The 7,683-nt window shown below is 64.5% G+C and overlaps 1 long non-coding RNA gene across 1 annotated transcript; it reads left to right on the top strand.

The window, feature by feature from the left end:
- Positions 1 to 2,486: 2,486 nt before the first annotated feature.
- Positions 2,487 to 6,655, top strand: LOC106147304. Its single transcript, XR_001232140.1, has 3 exons — positions 2,487 to 3,022; positions 3,112 to 3,968; positions 4,100 to 6,655. It is a non-coding gene; the product is annotated as an uncharacterized LOC106147304 (long non-coding RNA).
- Positions 6,656 to 7,683: the final 1,028 nt, after the last annotated feature.

Here is a 7,683-nt window from a genome sequence, read left to right as displayed (position 1 = left end):
GGGGGAGGAAGAGGAGGAGGGTGCCTTCCTGGGCCGCTGCCACCACACGGCTGGCATAGGCTCCAGGGCTGGCGCAGAGTGTTCCCAGATGTGCTCTGCGGGTAATAAAACCACGCACTGGTTCCTGTCAGCGGCAGGGAACCTCAGGAGGGACCCCCAGCAGCAGGCCAGCGCCAGATGTTCGCAATGTGTGCTCCGGTGGCAGGGAGAGGCCAGGCACCAGGACAGCCTGGCAGAGCCTCCCAAAGGCCTGCCCTGGGTGGTCACGGGGCCTGCTCTCTGGATGCATGGGAGTTCAGGGTGCCCTCAGGAAGAGACATCTCACCCTGCCCACCCTCCCCTCGGACATGTCCTGCCGTGCAGTCTGGCAGCTGGCTGTGCCTCTCACCTCTTCCCTGCCTGAGGGTTGTGCCCTTGTGTGGGGGAAGGACTTCTGCCCTGCCCCTTCCCTGAGGTCCTAGGGGCAAGTGCCAATCACAGTATTTTGCCCTTACCCCTTGGCAACAGGAAAACATGTGACCCAGACCCAGCCAATCACAGTTTCCCACTCTCCTGACCACTATGATTCGTGCAGAGATGGGCGTATGGCTTCAGCAGGCCCAATCATAGTCCTTCCCTGGGATCTTTCTGGGCGGACAGGGGGAGGAGCATCCCTCCTGTTCTTCAGGTCTGGAGAGGAACAAGGCCAGCAGGCAGGATGTGGTCACCTGGGCTGCTGGGGCCCCAAGGGAGTCCGGGACTCGACGGAGCTCACCCAGCAATTGGTGGCTCAGCACAGGAGGAGACCAGCCAAGCCGCTGGCCAGTGTGTGTGGGGCGCCGGGTGGACCCAGCTGCTGGGAAGTAGGGGAGGAGATCCCTGCCAGCCGACCCCATGACCTTGAACATTTGAGCACCATGAAATTGGAGCAGCTGAAGGGGAATGGGCAGCTGGCACGAAGGGGAGGAGAAGCTGTCCCCGGGGGTGCGGGAGGCCAGGGCCAGTCAACCCCAGCCAGGTCAGGCAAAGCAGTGGAGGGTTGGACAGCGGCCGAGAGGGTGCTGCAGAGGTCCCGCGCAGGCATGCTCACTGGCCGAGTTGGGGTGGACGTGGACCCAAGCCGAGGCCAGGCCCTGGGGACATGGAGGACGCTTGTCCTAGGCCCCTACATGGACCTCAGCTGCCCCATCTCGTCCTTGCTGAACTGCGTGCGTGCCCAAGGCTTTGGGTCCCCCCAGCTTATCCCCTTGGGGCGGCCCAGAGGGTGGAAACTTTTCCTCACTTTGCAGAGGAGAAACCGAGGGTTGGAGATCAGGGCGCGGATCAGGGCGTTGTCCATGCTGTTAGTCTGCCACCACGAGGCCTGAGGGCAGCAGGCATGCCACCTGCGAGTACCCCTCTGTTCCTGCCCGGCACAGCGGTCCCCCGCAGGCTGTGGTCCCACCCCTCCCCCACCCCTCCCGAAAGGGCTGCGCTCCCAGGAGACATCAGCCCCCCATGCCAGTGGCCCGCCCAGGGCCTGTCATGCAGAAACATCAGGGCCATCACCGCCCCTCCCCTCTAAGGCCCGCCACTGGGTAAAGTCCCCTCTGATCTCTGGCTGGTCAGGGCGTTTTCTGAGGCTGGACAGGAGCCAGCAGCCACAGTGGGGGTGTCCTCTGCTCCACCGAGCGCCCGGACGTGGTGTGAGCAGGAGAGACAGAAGCCCACCAAGCCTGGAGGCTTGCCATCTCCAGCAAGGCGGGCTACACCGTGGCTGGACACCGGCTGGAGGCAAGGCCTCCTGGGCTGAGCTTCTGTCCTGGTCCCCACGGTGGCCTCGGGTGTGTGATCCTGGCCGCTCAGGGCCTCGCTTCCCGATCTCTGACACTGGCTGTCAGGACCGCTGAGCTGGAAGCGTGAAGGACCCAGGCTACCAACCCGTGCCTGAAGGAGCAGCCGGAAGGGTGGGCAGCACTGCAGCCCCCGGCCAGCAGGGCGGGGCTGGGAAGCGCTGGGCGGCAGAGGAAAGGCGCGGCAGGAACCCTCGGAGCAGACGCTGAGGGGGAGGCGTGGCCAGGTGGGTCCCGCCCTGGGCAGGCAGCCCGTGGGCAGGAGGCCAGGGCCCCGGGACCCCGGGACGTCCTTTGGGACCCTGGGCAGGTGTCCTGTGCCGCCATGGGACAGCGGCGTTCAGGGCTGTGCCCCTCTGGTGGCCGCAGTCCCTGAGCCGCGAACCGCATGGGGAGGGGAGGGAGTGGCCGCGGCTTCCTTCCCGTGGGGACTCGCACGGGGCAGGAGTCGGGAACCCACTGGAAACCGAGGTTCACACGTGTCCCTGGGAAGGAACCGGGTGACCCTGGCCCACCTAGATGGCGCCCAGCCCCTTCCTGATGCTCCTCCGCCCCGCCCCCTTCCACCCGGTGTTCCCCATCGGAAAGGAGAGGAAGGGACCCAGGCAGAGGCCCTGACAGCCCCGGGGCCCTCACTGAGTCCGGGGGTGGCCAGAGCAGGGCCCCCACTGCCCTCTCCCCTGCCACCCCCAACACCTAGGATACAGTCGGTGCTCAATACGTACTGTGGCCCCTCGGGGCTGCCCACCTCCTCCGACAAGAAGCGGCCATGGCACCCCCACGAGTGGGGCCAGAGCGGAGCCCACCTGCCCCACGCCACAGGGCTGTCACCACCCGAGGGCCAGCCCTGCCCGACACAGAGGGCACGCGTGTGACGTGTGACACGCACGCACGCACGCACCTGATCCTCCTTGCCTCTCCCTCTTTCAGCTCCTGCATCCTGGGGCCTGGCAAGCCCTGTGTGTGTCAGTGTCCCTTCGAGGGTCCCAGGACCAAGGAAGGCCCCTTCCTTTCTGTCCCTTGGTGCCCCTGGTCACTGGGGTAGGGGTGAGTCAGGGACTTTAGGCCAGGGATGAAGTAGCTGGTGCCCAGGCTCTAAAGCTGCAGCCCCAAATTCAAATCCAATTACTCGTCAGGGTTTTATATCCAGTTATTCAGGTTGTGCACTGCACAAGGAGAAGCTGCGCCCGTTCTGCGAGCCTTTACCAGGTGTGCGTTTTCACTCTGCCTCCCTGACTCGGACGAGAGCCGTTTGCGCGCTGCTTGTGGTTGTGTTAATTTCTTTTCTTCTTCTTTGCAGGGCTGAGGACGGCACCTGGGGCCCCATGCACGCCAGGTGGGTGCCGAGCACTGAGCTCCAGGCCCGTTGTGTCAAGCTCCGGCAGATGGCAGCGCAGGAACCGGCCGGCTCAAAGTCAGGGGGTGTGGTCGTCTTGTCACAGCTGCCCCCGTTCTCCTGGGACCCGCCACCTGTCCCCAGGACTTCCTACCTGGAAGGAGCAGCAGAGGGGCTCACGGTGCTGCTGGGGCACAGTGGCATCTCGGGGACTCTGTGATGCCCAGGAAGTGCTGGGCAGGCCTTTGCCCTGCTTACCGTCCCCTGACCTGCAGCTCTGCAGAGTGGCACTGGCCCCTGGTGCCTCAGTTTACCCAATCTGAAGCAGCAGTGCTTCTCCCGGGTCGCGCCCGTCACTCCCGAGCCCTGCTCCAGCCTGGCCCGACTCTCGCCCTTGAGCTTGTCCAAATTTGGTGCTGCCTGGCGTCTGAACCCCGTTTCCTGCCCCCCCCCCCCGCCGCCTGGCTGCCAGCGAGGCCGTCGCTGAAGGCCCCCCTCCAAATCCCCAGGAGCTGCCCAGAGAGGAAATCCTCTTCCTCCACCAGCTGGAAGCTACAGAGTGTTGCTTTGGGAGTTTTTTGGCTTCCACATGGCGGAATGTTCTAGCCTTGGCGGCCACAGGCCCTCCCCTCTTGGCAGGGTCTCTCCAGCCCAAGCCTCTCCGTCCCCCAACCCAGGCCTCAGCAGACCTCAGCAGCCCACCTGACAGGAGCAGGGAAGCACAGGCTGCGGTCCCGAGACCAAGGGCAGGAGGAGGAGATCCCGGCCGGGGACCCTGCACGGCCTCTGCCGGAGCTCCGCAGCACCCCGGCGGGGCGCAGGTCAACACCCAGCCTCTTCTCCCCAGCGGCGATAAGCGCCCGCCTGGGCAGGGCGGGGGCCGGTGCAGCGGGGACAAGGCCCGCACTTCAGGTCGGCTGACGATGCCTGCACCTTCCACCTTTGCCTCCAGGTTCCTAGACACACGCGCCCAGGCTGACGGACGCCGGGGATTATGAGGCTCCAGGACCAATTAGGGCTGTTTGCGCTGACGTCAAGTCTGGGTGGTTTCTCCTTCCCTTCGCAGGAGTTTATAGCCCCAGGGGCGCACGGCAGTGAGGCTGCCCGCGGGGTCCTCGTGGGACCAGGTCCCCTGTGCTGTCCCCGCGTGCTCGAGGACAGGTCAGCGCAACTCCTGAGCACCTACTCTGTGTGCCGGGGAGGCCCAGGGCGCAACAGCCTGTGGTGCGGCCCGAGCTACACGCCCGGCCACAGCAGCACGTGCATGCCACCCCGTGGCGGGGACGTGAGCGCAGTGACCTTGTCCCTCCTGGGCCCAGGAGGCGGTGGAGCCTTCTGCCTTGGGGAGTCCACTCCCTTTGGGGGCCACTGGACGGGGTAAGGACGCTGTGTGCCCCGACTCTCACACGACACGGAGCACAGTCCCTGTCCCGTGACAGCAAGACCACCGGAGGAGGGCGGGCGCCCTGCACCCCACAAACCTTCACGCAGACACGCACTGCTTTGGCGCCTACTGTATTCAAGAGGAAGGAGCCATGCACACACAACATCCTCCGAGCTGGCCCTAGAGTTTGTTAACCTGTGTGCATGAGCGTGAGCGTGAGTGTGAGAGTGTGTGTGTGTGTGTCTTCTCCTACTATAGTTTTCCTGCGGTGCCGAGGCAGCACCCCGGCCCTACACGCGTGTTTTGTGCAGCAGTCTGCATGGCCGCTGTGCCGTGGGATCAAACTTGCCTTGGTGGTGGGGAAGGGGGCCGGGGCGTGGTTCCGGCGGCAGGAAGGCGATCCTGGTCCCGACGCCGGTCCCCTCGCCCCCTCCCCCAAGGCCGCCTCCTTTGCCTCCACGTGCTGCCCTGTGACGGTGTGCGTGAGCTGCAGGGAGGGGCGGCGAGATGGACGGGGCCAGGTGGGGACGGCCTGGCGCCAGATCGGCAGGAACAGCGGAGGCCGGGCCCCCCACACTGGGCCGTGTTCCCAAGTCGCGACCACCCAGGGAGGCTCTGACCCAACCTGGGGCAGCTGAGGCCCAGCCCATTCCGGGAGGGGCTGGCGGCCTCCAGGGCACGGCACTCAGGAGTCCTGTGCAGCCGCTCGTCCGGAAGGTCTTCCTGCAGGCCCACTGTGCGCCAGGACGGCTGTGTGCGGGACAGCTGAGAGGGCGCCGAGCCCGCATCCTCACTCTCGGGCAGCCAGCACTCGATTTGACCTGATTCTACCCGCTTCTGAGCATAGGCGGTGTCAGAGTTTGAATTCTGGGATCCCCCAAGGCTTGTGTGTTCCTGGCTGGGGTTTGGGTTAGATTCTGGGGCTCTGACTGCATCACGTGGAGCAATCCAGCCATGGGCTTGTTAGCGGACCTGCTTCCTGGGAGGCAGAGTTCACTGGGTGAGGGGGGCACTGGGCATGGCTTTGCGGGACACAGGCTGTGCCTGCCTCTTCCTCTCCGGCTTTTCTCGTCCCTGTGCTTCCTGACCGCCACAAACCGAGGCTCTCTCCCCTGCCAGGCCCTCCCGCCACGATCGCCCTGCCTTGACGCGGCAGACCATGGACTGAGCCCTCTGCAGCCACGAGCCAAGTTAACCCTCCCCGCCTTCAAGTGTGCTGTCAGGTGTCTTGTCCCAGCAACTGAACGTGGACTGGTGTGTGTGCTGAGATACTTCGCCATGCCGCACAGTTCTGTCCCTGCCTCGGCTCCAGGATGACATAGTTCCTGCCCATTTCTCAAATGGGGACAGTGAGCCCAGAGGGGGTGCGGAGCCGGCACCAGGACTGAGCCAGTGAGGTCGGATTTGAGGCCCCTCCCCCCGAGGCCTAACCACTGAGTTCCCAGCAGCTAAGCCCCAGCCTCAGGCAGGACCGGCGCTCCTGGGTGTGGGGCGATCTCCTCGGGTCAGTCTGGGCCTGCTCTGCAGGAAGCCCTGGTTCCTGCCAGGGCCCCTCAACGCGGCTGGGAAGGAGTGTGAGTTTGGGGGACCCCTGAGGCTCTTGCCTTCATCAGCCGAGGATAACAACTCCCACCTGAGGCCAAGTCTCAGCGAGGCTCGCCGTGGGAAGAGTGCTCAGCATGGGCTTTGTGTAAAGTGAGGGTCCACTCAGTGCGCTTACACAGTGAACAACCTGGCTAACCGTACCTGTGCACATCCTCGTGTCCCTTTCCTTAAAAGGCTGTACTGTTGAACCGAGAGAGGGCTGGCCTCGAGGGCGGAGGACGTGGGCGGCTGAGGCCTCAGGAGAGGCTAACGCGCTGCTATTCCCGATCTCCCCGTGCTTCCAACCACTGCGCCGCTCAGCACAGGGCCCAGACCGCAGCAGCCGGGAATCTGCAGAAGGGGACACAGCTGTTGGCTACAAAGGCCCGCACATGAGGAGACCGGCTCCCATGCACCCCATGTCCGCCAGGGGGCGCCTCAGGGCCAGAACTTCCAGGCCCGGAAACGGCGCAGAATGGTTCTAAGTTTGCTTTTTCAGCCCGCGGCCCTGGACGCTGCAGTGCTGAGGGAGGGATCGTCCCTCCCTTCCCCGCCTCCCCCACCTCTCGAGTGCACTGAGGTGGCACTTGTAGGCCCGGAACTCACACGGAGAGAAGTGTGCGTTCAGGGCTGTCTTCTGTCACGCGCGTGTGCAAGTGCCCGACGGTCTCGTCTTGAACGTCGCGTCGCCCTGATAGTGGCCTGTCCCGAGGGCCGCCGCGGGCTCTGCAGCCAGCAGTCCATCCATCCCTCTGCCCACCCTCCGTGACGGACATGCAGGGTGCGGGGGAGGGGGGGGGGGCCTCCAGCACCGCTGAGGTCCGTGGCCATCGTGCTTCGTGGCTGAGGGAGCCGAGGCCGTGATTCCCGCTCACAGGGCGGCGGGGGTACTGGAGCAGGGACGGTTGGCTGTGGGCCCCCCGGGGGGCTGGGGCCTGCACCAAGGTCAGCAGAGCAGAGCAGAGGCTGGGACGGTGGGCGCCTGCCCGTCCTCCTCCTCCTCCTGGTGGTTTCACAGCACTCTCCTCGGCCTGTCCCACGTCGTCCTGCCCAGCCCGCCCACAGGAGCCCCGTGCCAGGCGCTCATGTGGCCCTTAGGAGTGTCCCTGCCCCACCGCTGGTTCCTGGCATGTCCCGACCCTCCCAGAGTGCTCTCATGGCAAGTGTGGTCTGGCTGCTTGTTTGTTCACTGGTGTGGCCTCGGTGCCTCCTAGATGGCTGTGCACACAGTAGGTGCTTAGTAAATATTCGCCAGAAGTGGACCGTGTCCAAACAAACGCAGCAGAAGGAAATAGTATACAGCCATGAACATGGGGTATGTGACCACGGTGGGCACAACAAGCATTGGGCTGGACGTGGGCATGGGTCTGGCTGGCACGTTCTTGTTTTTCCACATTTTGTACGATTTGAAAACTTTCTTAGTGAGGAGGAAGGCAAAATAAGAATTACGCTAACGCAGAGTTGATAGGAAACAACACAGGACTGCCTGCGATGTGCGGAGACCATGGAACCTTGCAAATTGTCTACCAAGAAGGCTGTGAGAGGCCGTGCCCATGCCTTGCTAATGA

Source organism: Chinchilla lanigera, unplaced genomic scaffold (genome assembly GCF_000276665.1).
Source record: "Chinchilla lanigera isolate Chin_1 unplaced genomic scaffold, ChiLan1.0 scaffold00140, whole genome shotgun sequence".
NCBI classification, from domain to species: domain Eukaryota; kingdom Metazoa; phylum Chordata; class Mammalia; order Rodentia; family Chinchillidae; genus Chinchilla; species Chinchilla lanigera.
This window is presented reverse-complemented; position numbering and strand designations above follow the sequence as displayed.